Here is a 25,000-nt window from a genome sequence, read left to right as displayed (position 1 = left end):
TATATATACAAAATAGTAGTTCAACTTTTAAAAACAATTTCTCGAGACCACTCTATTGCATTGTGCTCTGTCCAGCTGTTTTAACAGATTAGTTAACTAGTCAGTCAAGCATCCCAGAATCTAGTTGATGTTAAAAATGTGTCATTTTGCACACTACGTCTTGTAAAGGATGCATGGATTCTGGTAACGGTTTTCGTCACTTGCTGCAGAGGTCAGGACTGTGATATTCATTGTCTCGGAGCTCAACGCTGTGAAAATTGTGCTGCATCCCAGAGGAGGATTTGCATTTTTTTATGCTGAGGGAATGTTCTTACGCAAACGCTGTTGACTCACTGCCAGAGAACTCTCGGATCTGTGGGCCGCTCTCTAGACTCTAGACCGCTGAATGCTCAAGCTTTCCAACTTATCGCTTTTTTTTTAGCCGTATATCTCTTTCTGTCTGGATTACACACTTACTGTCTCTCTCTCTCTTTCTTTCTCTCTTCAGAACTCAATTTAAAGTTTCAGTTCCCCACCCCCCAAAAAAGCACTAAATTCTGACTAGTCCTGCCCCAAAACAAAACTGTCTTTATGCAACCCATAAATGTAGGTTATGTTTGGAATGGAACACTAGTGTGCTGCTCACCTCATGCTGCACCATATGTGCTGTATACTGCCTAGTGCCTACTATTTAAGAAATAGTATACTACATTATTATGGTCACATGACCTCAGGGACGGATTATGAATTGCAAAGGCCCTGGGGCCAATTATCTCCAAGGGCCCCCCTCCTCCCAAATGTTGGGGGTGTGTGTGTGTGTGTGTGTGTGGGGTTGTACGTTGCTCATGCACAAAGTTGTTGAGTGGGGTGGGGTGGTTTGGGTTTTCGTTGTTCATGCCCAAAGGGTTTCGACCAGGGGGATCACTAAACTAGATCACGCAACCTTAAACCCCAGGGCCCCCTGGGCACTGGCCCCATTGGCCCGGTCGGTAATCCGTCCCTGCAAGGCCTAACTACACTGCATGTTTAATTCAGCGAATGGTGTTCAGTTATCATTTCTGAAATAAATATTTGTGCCATGAATAGTGTACTGCATAGAGTATATACTGACTATTATTTTTCTTTTCGGGCGAACATTTGTGCAGTGATAATGGTTTAAAATGGTAGTATGCTACATTGTAGTCACATGACCTAACTATGCGAGTGCCATCCAGTTAACGTCTTTTAATAGCATACTGCGCAGTATATACTGTATATTGCCTACTATTTTTAATAGTATGTGAAACAGTATGTAGTATACAACACTAATTGTTTCAATGGTACAATGTTGTCACGTGACCTCATTATGGTGCATGTTGTTTTGCATGAGACGTGTCCAGTTATCATCTCGGAAATTAACATTAAGTGCAATGAATAGTGGGATGCGCTCAATGCACGTAGTGTGCTCTGGTCGTATACTTCACGTTTTGTCAAATATAATTGGATTTATTTGCATAGGATGCACAACGTATAAACAGCATGCTGCAGGAGTAGTACAGGTTGTACACTAGTATGCCATTCCAAACATACCTTTAGAGATCCTGGCCAGGTGGACATTATTATAGGATGTTGGAATGATGTCTGACACAGCAGACTGTGATTTAGTAATGAAGACAGAACTGTACTGAACTGTCTCCTGTATGCGCCTCGGCGTCTCTCCGCCACCCAAATTGATCAAATAAGATGGGGGGATTGAAAAGGGAAATGGATTACCTCAGGGTTGATGTGTGTCTTTGAAATCAGACATCCGTACAAAGATGAGTAAACTGGATTAGTCTCTCCTCAGTCCCGTCTCTTGTGCCGTTTCTGAGAGGAGAAGGTACCCCGTCCCGAGACTCTTTTGGGAAATCAAACACTTGTCAGTGCAGCTGGCTGAGGAGGCCGCAGCGTCGTCTTTCTCTCGCTAACTCACTCTTTCTCATCTGTTTACATGTGGGAATTGTGGGAGGCCCCTTCCAGCCCGCCTTGCCAGTAGGAATTGCTTCATGCAACAAAAAAAACTTGTCAACAAGATTTTATGTTTTTTACAGCCGGCTGTCTGAGTACATTACAGTGGGCTGGCATCTGCTGTTCAATTCATTACACTCAGCTTAAGCAATTTGTTCCTCACTGGCATTTTAAGGAAATGTGATTAGGTGTATTTCCTTGGCCTGTTTGGGTGAGGTGATATCACAGATTGAAGATTCTTTTCTGTGGGATTGCGGGTAAATGAGATGAATCCGTAGATGAGGGAGTCTGATGGTGAGAGTGTTTGTGTTAGCATTAGCTGGAGAAAAACCTGTCAATGGGTATGTTCCGAATGCATAACATACTACTATTTTTGAAAGAAATGAGTATTGTTTGCAGTATGCATGCCCCTATATGTATATTTCAGATGCAAGACAAGCCCAGATAACTTACTTGTATTCCAACATTACAGAGATTATAAATGTGCACCACTTGATGAATTATCAGGGTTCTCACAGTCATGAAAAACATGGAAATATCAGGAAATTTAACATTTTTGTCATTCTCAGGCCTGGAAACGTCATGAAAATATATGAAATCTATTATTAATAAAAAGTATAATAAATATTTATTTTAATTCCATGGATTGGTACCTGACATATCAATGGAGAACCACCCCAAAAATCAATATACATTTTCGATGGATGCCATGCAAATTAATTAAGAAAAAAGAGCGGGAACCCTGAATTAAACATAACATAACGTGGTCATGTCACAACGTTGTAGCTACTGTTTGAAATGTTCATTGTTGCATACTATGTGCCGTTTCACGTCTATTTTTGTAAATAGTATGCAGTATGCAGTATACAGTAATTGTCTGTGACGGGGCGGAGGGCGGGGCCTGCTCATGATTTTACACACCCGGTCCCTTATCAGGCTATTTAAGCCTCCGAGAGGGATAAAGGCCGACTGCGGATGGTGGTGCGGGAGCGAGAGAGGAGAGAGCAAGGAAAAAAAACACTTACTTGCCGGTTCTCCGATACGCCGTAGCTTGGTCCTCGGCCACTCCTCCACCCTCTAATGGACGACAGCCACGCCTCCCCGGGCGGAACGGAGGCAGTCCTCCAGCCCCTGGCGGATGGAATGCCCCACCGTGTTCTCGGGGAACAGAAGGGGTCTCCACCGCCCCTGGCAGCGGGTCTTCCACTCCAGGCGGTCGGCAGTTATCCCCTCCCCACTCACGGTCGGCGGTCTCAGACCCCGGCGCGTTTCAGCGGCTGGTAGGGGTCTCCTCTGCCCCTGGCAGTGGCCCTGACCGCTCCAGGCGGTTGGTTAGGAGCCCCTTCTCCCCTCACGGTCGGCGACCAATTCCTCCGCTTCCTGGCGGCCGAGCTCCATCCGTCCCCCGGAAGACAGCCGCGGCTGCTCCTTTGGGGTGGATGGTAGCGGCGAGAACTCCACTACGGCGTATCCCTCCTCCTTCCCGGGTTTTCGGCACCAGTGTAAAGGGATTAATGGGAAAGGAGGAGGCGAGAACCGGCTTGACAATATAAATGATATTTTAATGAAAAACTTAAACAAAAGACACAAACACACACATGACGGACAGCTGCCCATAAACGTTCTCTCTCTCTCCCGCACCACCATCCGCAGTGTGTAAAATCACGACCCCGCCCTCCGCCCAGTCACACTGTCCTTTATGCATTGCACTAGTACTCCATTTCATGTGCCTTATTTAAACTGTCCTCAATCCATCCCATTCTTGTTCTTCCCTTTACCTCGCTCTGCTCATAATGAATTCACGGTTGGCGGTGGCTGTGCCTTCAGAAATGACTCTGAAAGAACTTGAGGTCATATTTTATAAAGGAAGTGCTGAGTCACACATCAGCCTTTTGAGGCATTCAGGTGTGGCGACAACCGGAAAAATCCTCCATACCTTCAGGCAAAGTGGCAAAATTGTCAGCGTAGCTTCTGGCTGACTCAGATAGCACGGGTTTACCGCGAGCCCTGTGGTCTTTAGCGCTCTGTTCACAGTGTTCATATTGAGGGTAGGATTAGAGTAAAGAGAGAGACTTTACTGAATTAAACATGCAAAATAGTGAGGTCATGTGACTTTGAAATGTAGCATACTATTTCACATGCTATTTAAGAAAGATTGTTGGCAATTCATAGGATGTACTGTTCAGCATGCAATGCATTATTTATTTCCCAGACAGCATTAAAAGGATAACTAGACACCAATCTCTGTTGTGACAACAACATTGTAGCATACATCTGTTTGAAAATAATACTATTTTAAAGAAGTATGCCATAAGAAATAATCAGCACACTTCAGACTAATGGCTAATTATCTGTCGCAAATATAAACACAGGCACACTGACATCTCTCTCTCTGTTTTTTTTAAGCTGGGTCAAGACACTAGCCGGCGGTAATGCTGTGACTAGCGTTTGACAGCGATGTAGCCCTGGGGTGAAGCTTTTAGAGAAGGTCTTTTATCTGTCTGTTTCCAATAATAGTGTTTGTGCCAAGCAGGGCTTCTTTTTCTGCTCTGTAATGTCGCGAATTTCTCTGAGGGCATTCTGTGCAATGATTGTTGAGTCATTCGACCTCTACATCAGTCCTGAGCGTGCCTGACAAAACAACAACATGTTCTTCAATGCCAGCCTTCAAAACATCACTGCTTTGATTTCCTCGCCGTCCCTTTGCACGCCTGAAAACTACCCATCTGGAAACAACAGATTTGCATTCCACATTTATCACTGTCATCGTGACAAAGCAATACAGCACCGCAGCCGTAGTATCAGAGTGCAAGACTGAGAGGAAAAAAAAACCCTGTTGATTCGCTCCCATTACTGAAAAATCAAATCAAACCCATCGATCTAATTACACCCAAACTATGCGCTCTGATGGCAATTCTGAGGTATAAATGCATTTGAAAGGGCACCAGCTCCCTTAAGGTGCGGACCTGCATTGAAAGTGTCGAGATCGTGTTATCGATCTACAACTTTTGAATGTGACAGTGAAATTGTTGACTGGCCCCTTACAGTGTCGTGGAGGCCATGTGACAACAGTGTAACATACCACTAATTGAAACATTTATGTATTAAATATTATTAAATATGCAGTATGCTATTCCTATTTCCGAGAGGATAACTGGATGCTACAGAGTCCCATATAGAACGGGGGGGGGGGTCAAAACTATGGAAGTAAAAATGATGGAGTGTCTATTTGGACTCCGGTGTAAATAGTATCTGCCACACAGTGCAGCTATTTGCACCCCAATAGTCTGGTGGAACCACATATACATATATATATATACACACACATATATATATATATATAAGACAAACTAACCAATAGGTGTCGCTGCAGTGGCATGGGGTGTAAAGATGGTGTGAATGTGTACTGTTGTCCTAGCAACCGCGATTCAAATCCAGGTTTTGTCCCGCTCTTTTTCCCCATCCGATTTCCTGTTTTCATTCTTAATATTTCCTTTAATACTACTTAAAATAATAGATGCAAATTAATATAAATGTTGATTTCATCGCAGTGATTTGGTGACAGTGAGTGTCGAGGAGTGCAGAGAAAAGTTTGGTCCGGAGGCGGGGTCTGTCGAACGGACTCGTTCCTGCGGCTCGGCATCGATTGTGTGTAGATTGCATCGTTGTATTACTAATATTGTAGTAACCATGTGTTTTGGCAGAAACCATAGATTTTTTGCAATTAACCATGGTATTACTATAGTCTTCTTCTTAGCGTTTGCATTGCGTGCCCAGCCACGGAACAGCATCTTGTTCAGCCAGGTGTAGAGCCTCGAGTCCGCCATTGAAATAAGTTTTCGGACACTCGTTGACAATGTGCTGAGTGGTTTCTGGTTCCCCACAGCTGCAGTTCGGGTTGGTGGTATATGCACCAGGGTGTAAATAGCATATACCATTATGTGCACCAGGGTGTAAATAGCATATACCATTATGTGCACCAGGGTGTAAATAGCATATACCTTTATATGCACCAGGATGTAAAGAACATATACCTTTATATGCACCAGGGTGTAAATAGCATATACCATTATGTGCACCAGGGTGTAAATAGCATATACCATTATGTGCACCAGGGTGTAAAGAGCATATACCTTTATATGCAACAGGGTGTAAAGAACATATACCTTTATATGCACCAGGGTGTAAAGAACATATACCTTTATATGCACCAGGGTGTAAAGAGCATATACCTTATATGCCAGGTGTAAGACATATACCATATGCACCAGGGTGTAAATAGCTATATACCATTATAGTATGCTATGCCAGGGTGTAAATAGCATATACCATTATATGCACCAGGGTGTAAATAGCATATACCATTATATGCACCAGGGTGTAAAGAGCATATACCATTATATGCACCAGGGTGTAAATAGCATATACCATTATATGCACCAGGGTGTAAATAGCATATACCATTATATGCACCAGGGTGTAAAGAGCATATACCATTATAAGTTCATTAGGATTCATTGAGTTAAATATGCAACACATACCTAGAAAACGTATAAAATTTGACCATTTTACCCAGTGTTTGTGCGTGCTGTGTATTTTTATGCTCATGAGATGATTAGTTAGCATGATTAACAACATGCTAACTGCAAACTCTACTTAAATCAATCTATCGATACAGTGTGATGCACAGACTTTCTGCCCATGTAGAGCGTTCTGAATCAAGTGAGGTTCTTTCTTGGTTAAGATCCTGAAGGCAGCTGCCAATCTAGGCAGTAGACAACAAGGCAGCTCGCTAGGTTTTGGAGCTAAAGTGTATGTGTTTTTGTTTAAAGTGTCAGTTTGTGAGCGTGTGGGAATGTATAGATAGTTAACACATTATGTACCATACCTTGTGAGGGGTTAACGAGTTGCTAATGAAACACATGGATTGCAGCTAATTAACTGTGACCCGTTTTCCTGCATCTTTACCTCACAGTTGACAGCTCATATGCTAATATGCTAATCTACCCGCTGTCACTTTAAAACCTCTGTTCTTTTAAAGTGTTATTTATTATTTTAGTTATACTTAGTTTGAAGTCGCATCCTTTGAAGTAGTTGTTATATTCCACAGATCTGAAGGTTTTGCTAATTTTGCTCTATATATAGCTTTAGCTTGTTAGCTTGTTAGCTTGTTAGGCCTATATTGGATGCCAGAGTTGTGATTCATTTCAAATGCCTCAACCTGCCCTGACATCTCCTTTGATATCTGTATGGCATTTTAATGATCTCTTGACTCTGGAGTATCTTCTGTGAGAAATTCTCAAAATAAAACAGATGGCTAAGCCATTAAAATGAGCGTTATGTTTTATCAGCACAAATGATTACAAGTTCTTGGGTGTTGTCAAGAACATGCCCATGTCATATTTAGCATCTAAATAAAAAGAAAAGTTCAGAAATTGTATTTGAAAAACAAAGTCTGTTTAGAACCATTAATAACCCAAGCACAGATTTGTTTCCTGTCTTAGCATTTTTGCTATTGAATTTTAGCCTTTCGTTTATGTCACAGCTATGAAACATGGTTTGCTACTTATAATTTCTAGTTAAAAGTGGCGATTATCAGGGGTTAAGCGCAATGTGTAAAGCCCTATTGTGGCTCCATCTGTAAAATCTTTAATTATTACCAATTTTCAATGGTCGAAAACCAAATGTGGGTCACATTGTATGAAGCTAGCTTTTCTTGTCCAGTTTTTCATTACTGTATTACATAAATGTTAAGAGGTCGACAGATAGCGGATTTTGCAGTTATCGAAAACTATGGTGGTGGAAAAGACCGGTAACCCATTAATCATCCGATATATAGAATAATAAATCAAATATCGTAGTCTTTCCTTACTGTGGCGGACCATAGACTGTAAAAAAAGATGGACGACGCCCCTTCGCTCTTTTCCATTGGTGAGAACTGAAGCCGCCAGTGTCCCGATATGGCGCTGACATCTTGGGACTTGAGTCTGCGCAGTTGTGATTTCGGGACCAGACCTGCGCAGTATTGAGCAGGAAGTAAAGCCGCGAAATCAAGGCCCCGCCCTCACTCTCGCTGAATCAATCGCAAGCACACGCCCCTGCACTTTGACTTTTGACTTATGACGGTGTGAAATAATTAATTATAGAAATTTAGATATTAAATTTAAAGCTCCAATCTCCTCAGTCCTCCGAAGATCCCGAAAAAAAGTCTGTTGGTGCTTCAGTGACTACTTCGCTCAGAGAACCTGTCAATCACAGCTGTCAATCATGATGTCACAGCACCGTTTTTATAGCATCAAATAACTAAGAACAAATTTATTTTGAAAACAAACACTTGAAATTACATCAACGTGATAGAAACTACAGTAAACGACAGTAATTTAATTGTTTAGTTGGTCTCACGTCCCGTTGAATAACATGGGGAGGCGGGGTTTATGACCTATACTAGGACCAGCCACCGGGGGGCGATCGAGACGTTTTGGCTTCACTTTTGAGGGCTTGTGCGGCACGCTTGGACACAAACATTGAGGCTAAACGATCCCAAAATGAATAAACCCCCCCACACACACAAAAAAAAATATGTGCAACCAAAATCTAAATAACAACCAGAGAACATTTGGTACATAAGGCAGGACTTTTTACTATAAACAACCCCGAAATACACCAGGGACCCTTATTTTGAAATGATACCTTACAATGCGCTATATGTAAGTATTTACCAAATTAAGCTTTTATTGCCTATATATTCACCAGATGAAGAGTTTTAATGTTTATATTTCACCAGTTGAGGTTTGTTGATATGGAATAAAAAAAGTAGGGTTCAAATTTTGTATTAAAATATTGTGTAAAATATAATGCTATAAAGCATGGGGTTTGTATGCAGCTGGTCGGCGCTGGGAATCTAACTGTCTTGAGGTTGAGTAGTGCATTAGAGAACGCAGCGGCTAACACAGCCCATGGCATTATACATGCATATCGATCTGCTGTCAGGCCTGACTGAAGCCTGACTGTCAAGTTGTGACTATCGTGATGGACAGATGCACAAGAACTCACCAAAGAGCGAGAAACATGGTGGACATCTCCAACTCTCCATAGCTAGAATGGTTATAAAGGCATTTCTGAGATTGTACAATAAAGACATACTCAACCAGAACTGCCCCTAGAGTCTAAATTACACCCCCACTTGCCCGCTACACACGCTTTCACGATTGCTTTCATGGGTTAATCCTTCTCAGTTGCTGCACAAGGGTTCCTTGTTATCGTGGCGGCATAATTAGCAGGCGTTTGCCGTGTTAACACAGAAGCCCAAAGAATGCACAAGAGTTCTGAGGTGAGTTATTGACAACACCGCAACAAAGACACGCTCCCCTTTGTTGACGCTTGAGTCATCTCATTTAGTTTGTTTTAGGCGTTGGGTGAGCGAATAGGGCCGCCGGTACATTGCGGAGGTTTTCCGGTGAGCGTTCTCCCCAGAGAACGAGCACACAGCGTGAAAACGCACGCAACATGGGAGAGACATGACTAAAGAAGATGCTAATAAAGCAGTTTAAATAATTCATCGCTTCATCTTAAAACAGCCACCACCCAGGGCTGCGGGAATCGCTCATCAACTTCTCTCATCTCTTCCGTTTCTTGCGTTTCATTCGTTTTTGTACTTTATTGCATCTTTTGCTCCCTGTCACATAAGTCTTTCTCCTCGCCTTTCTTGTTTGTCATCTCATCTCATTCCTCTCTCTCTCTGCTCTGCGCTGATAGTGTGAGAGATGTTTTATTTACATCATTGTCAGGTTGATTACCTGAAGGTAAATTCAGATCTGAGAGCTCTCTTCCCTCGGGAGTGTCTCTGGAGTTGAGTGCATTTGCAGGCAACGCCACAGAAAACGTATGATTCACCTCATCGTTTGTGCGTTAGCGCTCTTATTTCTTTCACGTGCTCCCAGCATGACAACATTCATTTCAGTTGAAGTGCCACTAGAACACCTCTCACTACCTGGAAAACCCAATTTTTTATTTCACCTTTGGTGACTGCACAATTACAGCTACATTTATACATCATAAGGAATAACCTGTTTTAATTCGAATTAGCCACTCGAGGCTACACATCACAGTCATTTTACCATGGTTAAAATCCACCTAAATCCACCAAAACTGGTAAAGTCAGAATAAAGCAGAATCAAGAGGCTAATTGCTTTTGTAAATTAGCAACTATAGCGAAATGATAAAAGACAGCAATGTTTAACTAGACGAAAACAAACTTTGATGTTCAGAAAAACAAACCTTTCTGAAAGTTTAAACTAGTTTTAAAATTCATAAGTTTTATGGTTATACAGACATCGCAATAATAAAAACAGCTAGCTAGCTAGAGAGTCCGACACGCTGTCACATAGGCCTTATCTACACTAATATGTTTTCATTTGAAGACGCATCTTTTTCTCTGTTTTGGCCGTCCGTCCACACTGATTTGTGAAAACGCACTCCAAAGTGGATAGATTTGAAAACGCAGTTTTCCCATTGTTGTGTGTGGACTGTGAAAACGGATATATCTGAAACTGATGATGTATTTGTTGTCATGTGACGAAGTCATGTGATCTATCCAACCAAAACAATCAAGATGGCGGCCTGTGTTATAGCGGCGCTGCTGTGCCTGATACTCACTTTGATAGCGTTATTAAAAAATAAATGTTACTTTGTACAACCATCACATTGTGTTCCTTCAAAGGCGAAGGGAAGTTTACTCGGAACTGATGTCAGGCGACGGAACACGAGGACAATTGCGTTTCAGACCGTGCATGCAATGGGGATTTTCCGCATGCGCAGTGACATGATTTACGTGTTTTCATACGTTTCAGTGTGGATGAGCAACTTTTGGAAAACACTTGATAACGTTAGTGTGGACGGAGAGCATTATGAAACGAAAATGCCTTTTTCAAATGTATCCGGATGAATGTAGATGTAGCCTTAGTTAGAGAGCTGAGCCATCAGAAAGAGAGAGAGAGAGAGAGAGACACTTAAAGCACATCAAAGGCCTTTTGTGGGTTTGTTTACATTTGAATTCTTTATTGGAGTTTTAGTTGGAGTTTGAATTAACAAACATTCCGTTGACCCATTTGAACATTCCGTCAATGTAAGTCAGTGGGATTTTTTTATTTTATTTTTGATTGTCCGCTGTTTGAAAACCATACGTCTAATCAGTAAGCAAAGACATAGCACACTATTCCAAAACAGTCTGTGCCAAGGTCTGTGCCAAAGTTTGGTGGATGTAGCTTGAAAGCTCTAGAAGGAGTTGCAGTCAGAAATGTTGGTCTATTTTGGGGGATAAAAAGAAAACCCTAAACAAAGTTTGTATAATAGGCCTTTATCACACTTCCGCGTTCGCAGAGCGGAAGCTTCGCTTAGTAGCGTAAAACAACTTCCACTGCAATCTGTTTCAGTGACAGTGCTCACAGCACGGAATTATTATGGTCTATTTTATGTACAATTCATCTTATATACTTAATCTAAACAGACCTACCTCATATTCCAATCATTATTCAGGGGTGATCAAAATAGGCAGGGCACTCCTCCGCCCCTGGCAGCGGCTCCTTCGCTCAAGGCGGTCGGGGAGTCCAGTCCCCACTCGCCTCATGGCAGAGGCCGTTCTCCGCATCTGGGCAGTCGGGCTACTCAGTCCCCCGGCGGATGGCAGCGGCACATCTCTGGGTGGACGGCAGTGTCGAGGACTCCACGACGGGCATCCCTCCTCCTTCCCGGGTTTCAGCACCAATGTAAGTGGGTATAAGGGAATGGAGGAGGCGAGAACTGGCTTGACAATATAAATAAAAGTTTTAATATAAAACTGAACCAAAAGACACAAACATAAACCCACAAAGCAGCTACCTGTAATTTTCTCTCTCTCTCGAAGTGTCGTCACCAGCCGCCTTTATCCCTCACGCCCCCCCATCAGGCTGATTGGGGACCAGGCGTGCGTTGTTCCAGCCCGGCCCCGCCCTCCTCCGCTCTACACTGTACAAGAACAATAAAATAAACTGTATGTTATTACTTAAATCAGATTGTGTTTGTTCATTATTATAATTTAGATGACAATCAAATCAGATTTTAAGACAAATTTATACATAAATGCAGGTAATTCCAAAGGTTTCAAATACTTTTTCTTACCACTGTACATTTTGTTGATGTGCAGTTGACTGCGCTGCGTTACCTCACAGGACTGCACCGTCCGTGAACATGCAAGTCATGGAGTTTGACCATGTGCTCGTGTCTTAATAAATGATCATTTAGAGCAGGGCTTTGTTCTCTCCTGTAATGGAACAACAGCTGTCGTGAAGGAGAGCTCTGCACCGGGACCTGCGCCGCTCTTTGATCTGTGTGTGTCTCTCGAACATCGGAGACGAGCGAGTTGCTTATTAATGAGTTCACTATCTCCTCTCCTCTTTCCGAAGAGATGCACTTTGTGCCGCGTTCCCTTTATAGATTACACTTGGAGATGTTCTATTGATCCAACTGAAGTCTAATTTGGAGCTTGTGAAAAAGCCTTCCTACAGCCCTTGTTGATGCAAGCGATGATATGGTTAAAGGGATAGCTCAACCAAATATTATTTACTCACCCTCGTGTCATTCCTAACCTGTATGAGATTTTGTTTTTATTATTGAATATTTGAAGAAACTTCAAGCAACTCTTTTAAGCGATTCGTACAACGACAGTTCTTTGTTAAGATCCAAAAAAGGACAAAAAATGGCGTAAAAGCATATTAAAAATAGTCTTTTGAAGTCATACACTATGAATAATTTGTGTGAGGATCATTTTTAAGTTATAACTGATAATCTTTCCCTTAGTAGAAGCTATCAAACAGACTACAAAAGTCGTATGGACTACAAAAGTGGTGCGCTGACGTGCCTGCACCAGATTCGTTTAATAATTTATTGTGATAGGATTAGTATATGGTTGTGATTAATTAATTTGATAAAGTGATTAATTAATGAAACACCCTTGGTTGGATAGCCCACTGTTTAGCCCATCTGACCTCATATGGTTATGTTTTAATTTGTACAATCTTCCTCCATCTCTTTTTGTCTCACTATATCATGCGATGGATTTCCCCAGACACTCCAGATAGGCTTCCAATCAATAGCATTAACCTCCAAATTAATCATCCAGCCAATGAGAAACAGTCCAATTATTAGACACTGCTGTTGTTTTCAAAATGAGTAGGCCTACATGGTATAGAGTACACTTGAGTGCCGGTATACTTAAATTGCTCTTTTGTCAGAACTGTGGCCTTGTGGTAAGTACATGTGTTGTGATATATAGAGCTGTGATGCTCATACAGATGACAAATCTGTCCTTTGTTGATACCATGATACTGTGATGGTTATATCGTGGTACTTTAATTCATTACATGAGAATATAGTGAATGATTACCATGAATGGTATTGCCAATTGTATTGCATTGTCCAAAAATAACATTGTATTACAGTGGTGGATGTTTAAAAACATGCTATTAACATTGTACATGTTGTGTCTGTAAAGTCAAGTCAGATTTATTTGTATAGCGTTTTTCACAACAGGCTTGTTTCAAAGCAGCTGTACATTAAATTATGCTATAGTAGAAGATGAATGAATATAATGCCAATATAAGCTATTTATGCTTTGAACAATTAGTGGTTAAACAATGATTTTATATTAACTATAACTTTTAGTGTTAAAGTCCTTGAAGTCATCCCGAATTAACTGAGGAAGACACGTAGATGCATTGTCCTTTGATTTTGGCTGATGAAGGCTTTTGTTAGTGGTTAATTCATTTTCTATGTAGTTTAAGAGAGTTTTGTCCCTCCTTTGACCGAGTGAGGAGCATCGCAGTCCAGCTGGAAGCTTTTGGCATGTTATTGTCATGGTACATGTCCAAAAACATGGTATTTCTGTGGTACATGTTCAAAAAACAGTATTATAATTGTACATTTACATAAACATGGTATTACCATGGTATGTGTCCATAAACATGGTATTACCATGGTACGTGTCCATAAACATGGTATTACCATGGTACATGTCCATAAACATGGTATTACCGTGATACATGTCCATAAACATGTTATTACCATTTTAAATGTACATAAACATGGTATAACTGTGGTACATGTCCATAAACATGGTATTACCATGGTACGTGTCCATAAACATGGTATTACCGTGGTACGTGTCCATAAACATGGTATTACCATGGTACATGTATAACCATAAACATGGTATTACCGTGATACATGCCAATAAACATTTTATTACCATTGTACATGTACATAAACATGATATAACCGTGGTACATGTCCATAAACATGGTATAACCGTGGTACATGTCCATAAACATGGTATAAACATGGTATAACCATGGTACATGTCCATAAATATGGTATTACCATGGTACATGTCCATAAACATGGTATTACCATGGTACATGTCCATAAACATGGTATTACCGTGGTAAATGTCCATAAACATGGTATAACCGTGGTACCAGTCAATAAACATGGTATAAACATGGTATAACCGTGGTACATGTCCATAAACATGGTATAAACATGGTATAACCATGGTACATGTCCATAAACATGATATAAACATGGTATATCCGTGGTACATGTCCATAAACATGGTAGAACCGTGGTACATGTCCATAAACATGGTATAAACATGGTATAACCGTGGTACATGTCCATAAACATGGTATAACTGTGGTACATGTCCATAAACATGGTATTGCCATGGTACATGTCCATAAACATGGTATTACCATGGTAAATGTCCATAAACATGGTATTACCGTGGTCCATGTCCATAAACATGGTATTACCGTGGTACATGTCCATAAACATGGTATTACCATGGTACATGTCCATAAACATGGTATAAACATGGTATAACCATGGTACATGTCCATAAACATGGTATAACTGTGGTACATGTCCATAAACATGGTATTACCATTGTACATGTCCATAAACATGGTATAAACATGGTATAACCATGGTACATGTCCATAAACATGGTATAACTGTGGTACATGTCCATAAACATGGTATTACCGTGGTACATGTCCATAAACATGGTATTAACGTGGTACATGTCCAAAAACATGGTATAACTGTGGTACATGTCCATAAACATGGTATTACCATGGTACATGTCCATAAACATGGTATAACCATGGTACATGTCCATAAACATGGTATAACTGTGGTACATGTCCATAAACATGGTATTACCATGGTACATGTCCATAAACATGGTATAAACATGGTATAACCATGGTACATGTCCATAAACATGGTATAACTGTGGTACATGTCCATAAACATGGTATTACCGTGGTACATGTCCAAAAACATGGTATAACTGTGGTACATGTCCATTAACATGGTATTACCATGGTACATGTCCATAAACATGGTATTACCGTGGTACATGTCCAAAAACATGGTATTACCATTGCACATGTCCAAAAACAAGGTATTACCCTGGTACATTTCTGAAAACACAATAATACTGTGGTACATGTCCATGGTTTTACTGTGATTAATTTGTCTGAGAATGCTTTATTACCTCGGTACATAATATTACCTTAGTACCATTAAAAAAAAAAGAAAAAATATATAAGCTAAAAGGCTAAAAACAAAACTATATCTTAAATAAATATTTAGACTGATCAAATATGTTGGTGTAAAATAGTGTTGAGCTTCAGTTCTGAAAGAAGTAAAGATCGTCTTTACAGAAGAGAATAACAGCACAATAACAGACACATCTTCCTCTCTCAGCTCACTGTTTTTACTCTCTGTCATCCTGATGTAAATGACTTTGCCAGTGTTTTGTGTGTGTGTGTGTGTGTGTGTGTGTGTGTGTGTGTGTGTGTGTGTGTGTGTGTGTGTGTGTGTGTGTGTGTAACGTGCATGTGGTGACTCATGCACTCCCAAAGAAAACACGCGGCCTGCCAACGTTCCATTTGGGAGCAGAGTATATATCAGATCCTGTTGGCCAGAGGAGAACTTCCATGTGTGCATGTTTGTGACTGAGTGTAAAAGAAACTGTTAAAGAGGTACAGCTACAATAATTTCCAAAAAAGAAACCTAAGGACACTTTTGCGTTCGTTTGCATTGTTATGGAACAGTTTTTCCATGTAAACGTGCTAGATGAATGTCTTTGAATGTTTTTTTTTCCCAGCATCTTGCGCAGTAGCTTTTAAGTCGCTGGGTCAAGTTACAAGAACTTTTAAAATTAATCTCAAGATACCTGCATTCTGTTCCATTCATTTCGTGGATCTAGATTTTTTAACACAAGAACATGTTCTTTATGAACTGCTCATGACAAGTCAAGCTACTGAGAGTCGGGGGCCTGGGTAACTCTGAGAGTATTGACACAGACTACCACCCCTGGAGTCGGGAGTTTGAATCCAGGGCGTGCTGAGTGACTCCAGCCAGGTCTCCTAAGCAACCAAATTGGCCCGGCTGCTAGGGAGGGTAGAGTCACATGGGGTAACCTCCTTGTGGTCGCGATTAGTGGTTCTCGCTCTCAATGGGGCGTGTGGTGAGTTGTGTGTGGATCGTGGAGAGTAGCATGAGCCTCCACATGCTGTGAGTCTCCGCGGTGTCATACACAACGAGTCACGTGATAAGATGCGCGAATTGACTGGTCTCAGAAGCGTAGGCAACTGAGACTTGTCCTCCACCACCATGCGGAGCGGCAGTGGGAGAGAGAGAAAAAACATACTCATTACTCGCCAATACAACTTACACTTACTCGCCAGTTCTCCGATACGCCGTATCTTGGTCCTCGGCCACTCCTCCACCCTCTAATGGACGACAGCCGCGCCTCCCGGGCGGACGGAAAACCCCACCGCATTTTTGGTGGACGGTAGGGGTCTCCCCCGCCCCTGGCAGCGGTAACCTGTTGGTTGTTTGGGAGCCCCTCCTCCCCTCGCGGTCGGCGGCCGTTCTTCCGCTTCCAGGCTGCCGGGCACCTTCGTCCTCCGGCGGATGGCCGCTGCTGCTCCTTTGGGGTGCACGGTAGCGGCGATAACTCCACTACAGCGCATCCCTCCTCCTTCCCGGTTTCGGCACCAGTGTAAAGGGGTTAATGGAAAGGAGTAGGCGAGAACCGGCTTGACAATATAAATAATATTTTAATTCTAAACTGAACCAAGAAGACAAACAAACACACAAAGGTGTCGGACAGCTGCCCGTCAATCTCTCTCTCTGTCCCACTGCCGTCTCCGGTCGGCCTTTATCCCTCTCGAGGGCTAATTAGCCGGATTTGGGGCTGGGTGTGTAGCATCACGACCCGGCCCCTTTTTACTATTTTATAAATATATATTTACTGTTAAAGAATAATCTCTAATATTCTCCACTTCAGCCCACCCTTGGCTACGCCACTGCTCACACGTGATTAAATGTCGAAAGGCCATGCGATACGGTGTCTAAAAACCCTGGAGCTTCTTCCTAACATGCTAAAAAAACTATGAGATATGGCGCAATGGTCAAAGACTTCCGTCTGGCTCGTGTTTACATACGAAATGATTTATAAACAGCTTTGTTGGACACAAAAACGTGTTTGGTGTGAACAGCTTCTAAAAGTAGTTTGTTGTGTTTGCAACCCATCGAGCAGACTGTCCTGTCCTTTGCAACCTCATTTCATAATTCACATCAAATATGCCGTCTACATTGAGTGCGGTACATACTGCCAGATCTTCCGTTGTCATCACATAATACAATGTGTCAGTCAAGGAAGCAGTCGAGGTTAGAGTTCACCTTCACGCGCGGTGATATCAGTTTACAGCCCCTGAAGGGTGAATAAACCGTTCACTCTGTATATTTGAGGTCAGCGTCAGCAGAGTCACTTTAAAGATGTTTTTTATTGAAGTGAAGATGTCCACAACTTACCCATGACCTCAGCTCTGCACCCTTTCTGAGTGAAGAACAAAGGTTTTCTTTAACTTGTCCACCATTGTGGCAGGCAAGAGAGAGGACGTGCAAGAATGAAATGGAACGTGGCTCTCTCTTCCCACAGACCCTCTGTCATTCTCTCTGGCGGCGTGTCAAGACGCACACACTTGGGAAAATCAGGGAGAAGGGGGTGTAAAATCCGTCTTATCGAAAAATTGGCTCTCCCAGTGAACAGCCCTATAACAGGAATTCAGTGGGGTTTCCAAGGTAACCGTTCCCTTGATCTAAAACTATGGAGATATATTGCTGATTTGGATAAGGATGTACAACAATAGCGGTTCAAGGCATAATTGTAAAGTAATGAAAGAATGAACACGAGGAGGCACGGAAACAGGCTAAACACGAGATTAAACGCTCAAATTATTGGTGTCCACTGAAGTGTGAACATTGTAAGAAATGATATGTGTGTTTGAATCCTGTTTGTGTTGGACTAGTCAACTAAAGAGAACATTTCAGGCTAACTGAGCTGCCTAGTGAATCAGAAAGAAGCTTTTTGTGTGTGTGTGTGTGTGTGTGTGTGTGTGTGTGTGTGTGTGTGTGTGTGTGTGTGTGTGTGTGTGTGTGTGTTCTCCCGTTTTCTTCCTATTTGGAATAGCCAATTCCCAATGCGCTCCAAGTCCTCATGGTGGCGTAGCGACTCACCTCAATCCAGATGGCGGAGGACGAATCTCAGTTGCCACGTTCAGACATCTGTCCGTCAGTCAGACCGTCCGCGCATCTTATCACGTGGCTTGTTGAGTGCGTTACCACGGAGACGTAGCACGTGTGGAGGTTCACGCTATTCTCCGACGCATCCACGCACAACTCACCACACACCCCACCGAGAGCGAGAACCACATTATAGTGACCACGAGGGTTACACCATGTGACTCTACCCACCCTAGCAACCGGGCCGCTTTGGTTGCTTAGGAGACCTGACTGGAGTCACTCAGCACACCCTGGATTCAAACTCGCGACTCCAGGTGTGATAGTCAGCGTCTTTACTTTCTGAGTTACCCAGGGGCCCCAGAATAGAAGCTTTGTGATAAATACAGTGGCCCTAAGAAGTATTTGGACACTGAAGTCACACATACAAATGTCTGAATATCATTGCATTAGAATACAAATATCAACGCAAGTTGCATCTGCAAACAAATGCAATGAATGCTGCATTCAAGTCTTGTGAAGCTGTAATAGGATGTGAATTATGTCGGAAAGAATGGACCCATTTTGCAATGTCATTTTTCACTTACCGACAAACACAGAAATCTGTTTTAACATCAATGCAACAAAATGAAGAACAGAGCTGCGTGATGAAATGATGTGTATTTCATTATTCTCATGCGGCCACATGTAAGGATGGGAAATGTGGTTCTGTTGCACAAGCCTGTTGCCTCATAAACCAGTTAAATGCATTGCAAAAATCATTTTATTTTTGTCTTGTTTTCTGGTAAAAATATCAACAGTAACGTAACTTAAGAAGCAGAATGACATAAGATATTAAAGGGATAGTTCACCCAAAATTGAAAATTCTCTCATCATTTACTCACCCTCATGCCATCCCAAATGTGTATGACTTACTTTATTCTGCAGAACACAAACTATTTTTTTTAGAAGAATATCTCAGCTCTGTAGGTCCATACAATGCAAGTGAATGGTGGGAAGAACTTTGAAGCTCCAAAAAGCACATAAAGGCAGCATAAAAGTAATCCATACAACTCCAGTGGTTTAATCCATGTCTTCTGAAGAAATATGAGAGGTGAGGGTGTGAAACAGATCAATATTTACGTTTTTTTCCCCATAAATATCCACTTTCAAACAGTCCTCCTATGCACATTCACCAGAGATTTTTTTTTTAAAAAAATGTTGTTTTTTTTTGCAGATTCACATGCTTCGTTCATATCGCCACCTACTGGGCTGTTGTGCAGAAATGATTTATTTATTATTTTCCTTTGCTTTATCACTCCCTTTTTTCTTTCTCCTCGCTGCCCAGTAGAGGGTGAAATGCACAAAGACTGCGAATCCACAAAGAGTGTTTCAGCCATGATTCTTTAATTTACACGAGTTTCTGGTAATTACGACCAGGACTGGACTGGTAATCTGGAATACCGGGCATTTTCCCGGTGGGCCGACACACTTTGGGGCCTATAGGGGGCGTACTGGCCATCGGGGGAACAGGGGGACGGTGGGCTGCGCTAAGCAAAAACGAGCTTCCGTGTTATGCAGAACGGACCACAAAATGGCGCCGCGATATGCAGAAAAGGACAGCAAACAACCCCCACCCCCGAAAACGTTTGGTTCGCCACCCCCCTCAAGTTCTTACAAGTGTCGGAGCAGAATAACCACAGGTGGAGTTCAGCACTTTAACCATCAACATGTTCCACTAGCGTATTTGATTTTACCATAACATATTGGCTTCTGGATTTTTGTAAAGAGTCTTTTTCACTCCTCGTCTTTAGAACAAGGACTGACCCGAAATTAAGCTCTTTTGCCGTCACAAACCGGCCCGATAGCATATCACAGAACATAAGTATCTATCCCTGCTGATGGAGGGTAATTGTCTGACTGTGCAACATGGCCTAAAGCATTGAAACTCAAGCCAACTGCTGGAAGTTTTATGGCTGAAGGTAATTGGTTCCAGGCAGTACCGGGAAACTGGGAATTTAAGGGCCTTGGGTTGGCCGAAACTCTCACAGGTTTGTCTTTTGTCAGTATGCCCCGAAATAAAGCGTTTTACCTTCTGTTTTCTCAGGGCATCCCAGCACCTCATCGAGACTACAGCCATTGATGTTACTCCCAAATTGAGCCGATATCTTCACTGAGGTTCACATGTGGTTGTGTTTTAGTCATTGTATGAAGTCGGTCACATGGGACGTTGCTATAAGGGGAGCTTCTTTTAGGAGATTGATGTAGCGTTGAGGTCAACGTCTCAAATTCATCTTTTTAACCTGGTGCCTTTTGTTGTTCCTAAAGCAGTGAGTGTAATATAAGCTCTGTTTCAATCACTATAGAGCACCAGTGTCTGTTTCAGAAGTAAAAATGCCATTTATTGATTCTAAAGGGGAATTGTTATTAGCGAAGTTGTTTGTGGCGAGCTAACAGCTAACAGGCTTCATATCTAGCATGTAATAGTGAGAGACAGCTTTTATCTTTTCAGTCCCTTCTGAACACGTGCCCGCCGCTAGGAGATTTCGACAAGGCCTCAGCATATTTTTTATGGGCTTTGTGAGAGATCAGCTTCTCTGCTAAGATTTTGACTTGAGAGGCTTAACAGGTTTTGTTCTTGGTAGGCAACACATTATACGGAAGAGCGGTTTATGCAGCGCATTCTCAGTGGCTCCAAACAGGGTGCAGAAATGTACCATTTAGTCATGTAATTCGTAATTAATTTAAAATCAATCATTACTCTTGTATCGTTCATGATGAACAGAATGTCCAAACTGCTCCTGTCCAGACAATGGTAAATGGTCTGTACTTATATAGCGCCTTTATTAACTTAGTAGTTACCAAAGCGCTTTACACTGTGTCCCATTCACACAAACACACATACCAATGACAGCAGAGCTGCCATGCAAGGCACTAGCCTGCCATTGGGAGCAACTTGGGGTTCAGTGCTTGCCCAAGGACACTTCGGCATGTGGAGTCGTGTGGGCCGGCATGTGGGTGATTAGTGGCCGACCCGCTCTACCACCTGAGCCACAGCCGCACAATGAAAACTGATATAGAAAAGCTCCATAAAAGAGGTCCATACTACTTGTGTGGTATATTCCAAGTACTCTGAAGCCATTCAAAAGCTTTGTGTGAACCCCCCCCAGAGGGGAAATAGTCCCCTCTGCCACTATGGAAGCCATGGAGTGCAAATGACAAAAAAGAATAAAGAAATAATAGATCAATCGATTAATTTGAAAATAAAAACGTGGATAAACAAATGTATAAATGGACAAATAAATAGACACATTTAACAAAGTAAATTATATTTAATACAGTGTGTATTAATACAGTGTTTCCCAACCACTATGCCGCTGCACACCTTTGAAAGATGGTCAGGTGCACCGTGGAAAATGAATAAATTCCACAAAATAAATAAATAAATGAAAAGCTTTACATAAGTCGCAGATATTTTCATCATCTGAAAGGTCCTGCGACTTATAGTCTGATGCGATTTATAAACATAATGTATGCGTAACTGATGACGGCTGGTCAAACACGTGCACCAAAACTGATGAAAACAAAGAGAAAGTGACGGAAGAAGCGTTATAAATTTGACAATTCCGAATATTTCGCCTTTACGAAGTGTTTTATGCAACTAGTTTAAATATTTTATCCATCATAACATTATTGTTCTAACAAACTCTCGTCCGCTGTCAAACGCAGCTTGTCACATGCCCATAAAGTGACGCTTCATCTCACTCGTAGTAAAAATATTCAGTCAGTGAACCGAATAAATGATACATTGCAAAGAGGGTTGCTAATATCAGAAATATCCACAGTTGCTAACGTTAATGAATGAATATAATACAACAGGTGCAGTGTTTTACTCACACACTAAGGCCTTCTCCACACTAATACGTTTTTGTTTGAAAACGCATCTTTTTATTTCCGTTTGGCTTTTCGTCCACACCGAGACGGCGTTTTTGTCCGTGAAAACGGAGCTTTTTGAAAACGCACTCCAAAGTGGATACACTTGAAAAAGCAGTTTTCGCGTTGTAGTGTGGACTTTGAAAACGGACGCTTTGGAAAACGATGACACATTTTTAGTCATGTGATCTATCCAACCAAAACAATCAAGATGGCGGCCCGTGTTGTAGCGGCGCTGTTGTGCCTGATACTCACATTGATAGCGTTGTTATATATATATAAAATAAATGTTACTTTGTACAACCATCACATTGCGTTCCTTCAAAGGTGAAGGGAAGTTCACTCGGAACTGGTGTCCGGCGACGGAACACGAGGACAATTGCGTTTCAGACCGTACATGCAACGGGATTTTCCGCATGCGCATTGAAACGATTTAAGCGTTTTCATACGTTTCAGTGTGGACAAGCAACTTTTGGAAAACGCTAGTGTGGACTGAGAGCGTTTTGAAACGAAAACGCTGTTTTCAAATGTATCCGGATTAATGTATTCATAGCCTAAATGCTGTTTATTTGAGCACAGCATAGAGTTACAGATGTTATGAACAGATGTGGCTTATTTGTCGCATTTCTCTCATGAAACATAAACCGAATATGAGAAACTGTTACACACGATTACCAAAAACAAATTCAATGCATTTTTTTTTATGCGATTTTTGACCTGGTGTGACTTATAGTCAGGTGCGACTTTATTTCCGGTAAATACGGTAAATACATACATAAATGCAAAATCTACAAATTGAAAAAGATGCAGATTTGTTGGTTTTTCGTTACCCAATTAGTGCTCTTGTCACCAGTGACCTCATTATACAGCATCCATATTTTATTTGCGGTTTTTGCATGGCTGAATTTCAAACATTATGAGTAAACACGCTACTAAGACAGACAGAAAACATGCTAGCGGGATAGTGGTGTGCCATGGGATTTTTTTAATCGTAAAAAGTGTGCCAAGGAAACGCTGCATTAATAAATTATGTATTTAATTCATGTTTAAAATGCAGTTAAATGTAACAATAAAATAGCACATTAATAGCACATTAAATTGCATTTAAGAAAGCATTTGGCAATTGCTTGTCTTCATCTATTTGGCTATCGTTTTACTTTGGCTTTTCTTTTTCCATTGCCAATTGTTTTTCTTTCGTGTGAGCAACCAAAGAACTTTCTACTCTAGTTGAACTTTAGTTTTAAGACACACACCCTCACCCACGTGCCACTTGAATAAGTAGTAAGATGGCCATTGGACGGTTATTGAAAGAGGTATGGGCAGTTGACGCGGTCTATGAAGCCCATGCAAATAAACAGAGGCAAAGCTTATAAAATATAATGGTCACTTGTCACTTGTCACCGCTTCTGTTAAATGCCGAGCGCGACCCTCCTTGAGCGTGCACAATGGAAAGGGGTCAACAGAACGAGCCCCCTGACCCACATCTCAGACTGAAAGCACGTGCCGTGGCGGCCATTGCTTCCGGACCTCCAGGCTGCATTAATATGCCAAGCTCTCAAATCACATTCACTCTTGCATTCAATTGTACAAATTAAAACAGGTTGGGTTAGGCCACCAATGAAAAACATTGATGTTTATTGACTTTCTGGCACAATATAATTTATTAGCTCAACTGTAGGCTGTTTACAGGCTGTAAAGTGACTTAAAATAAAATACATTTGATGTGCACTCACCAGTGAGCATATTTTAAAACGTTGCTCGTCTTTGTTTCCGAACATCATGAAAATTCCTACCACAGTGTCATTTCTGTCAGGAAGACTCGCAAACTTGAGTGAAATTGAAGATGATATTTATTTGATGAATATAAAACACAAATGTAATGTCTCTCTTTGGCGTAGGCCCCTTCTGGCGGTCCGAAGAAGTTGTACTCGGAACCGTTATATCCTGCCGGAGATAGGAGGCAGGGGGACGAGCCTACCCCCGTGCAGGACAGGACTCAACTGGTGGCGGTGGGGTGGTGGAGGTTGCCGTGTTAGCACTCTGACTCAGCAGTGTGATAAATTGTGAGCAGACATATAAAGCAACAGCTTACATGTGGTTGGCTAGGAGTTACCCCGCTAATGGTGCGATGATGTACAGCTGCTAGTCGTCCCACTAGAACTACATTTCCAGCACATCTCAAATTCTGTTTTGTGTTTAATAGAGTTCAGTGTGAAAATGACGCTGACGGAAATGACATTTTTAATAAATAAAGTGGCCACCTTGTTCGTCTCGCTAAGGCTAATTTCATAGCCAACATTATATGTATTCTAAATACACAAATTGAGTAATAATTTTTACACTTTTTGCATAAACTGACAAAATTACAGCTTTATTGGAAATGACCCCTAATAAAACTATTATGCTCAGAAGTGATATTTAACATTTTCTTTAAACATCTCGTCTCATATTTACATTTACATTTATGCATTTGGCAGACGCTTTTATCCAA

General features: G+C 41.6%; 1 protein-coding gene across 3 annotated transcripts in view; it reads left to right on the top strand.

Annotated features, from left to right (window-relative positions):
• Positions 1–25,000, top strand: part of LOC127636232 (tetratricopeptide repeat protein 28-like) — a 326,436-nt gene that overhangs the window by 235,708 nt on the left and 65,728 nt on the right. The window lies entirely within an intron of this gene.

This window comes from Xyrauchen texanus, chromosome 43, assembly GCF_025860055.1.
Source record: "Xyrauchen texanus isolate HMW12.3.18 chromosome 43, RBS_HiC_50CHRs, whole genome shotgun sequence".
Lineage (NCBI taxonomy): Eukaryota > Metazoa > Chordata > Actinopteri > Cypriniformes > Catostomidae > Xyrauchen > Xyrauchen texanus.
The sequence above is the reverse complement of the archived record's forward strand: the minus strand, read 5'-3'. Positions and strand labels throughout refer to the sequence as shown.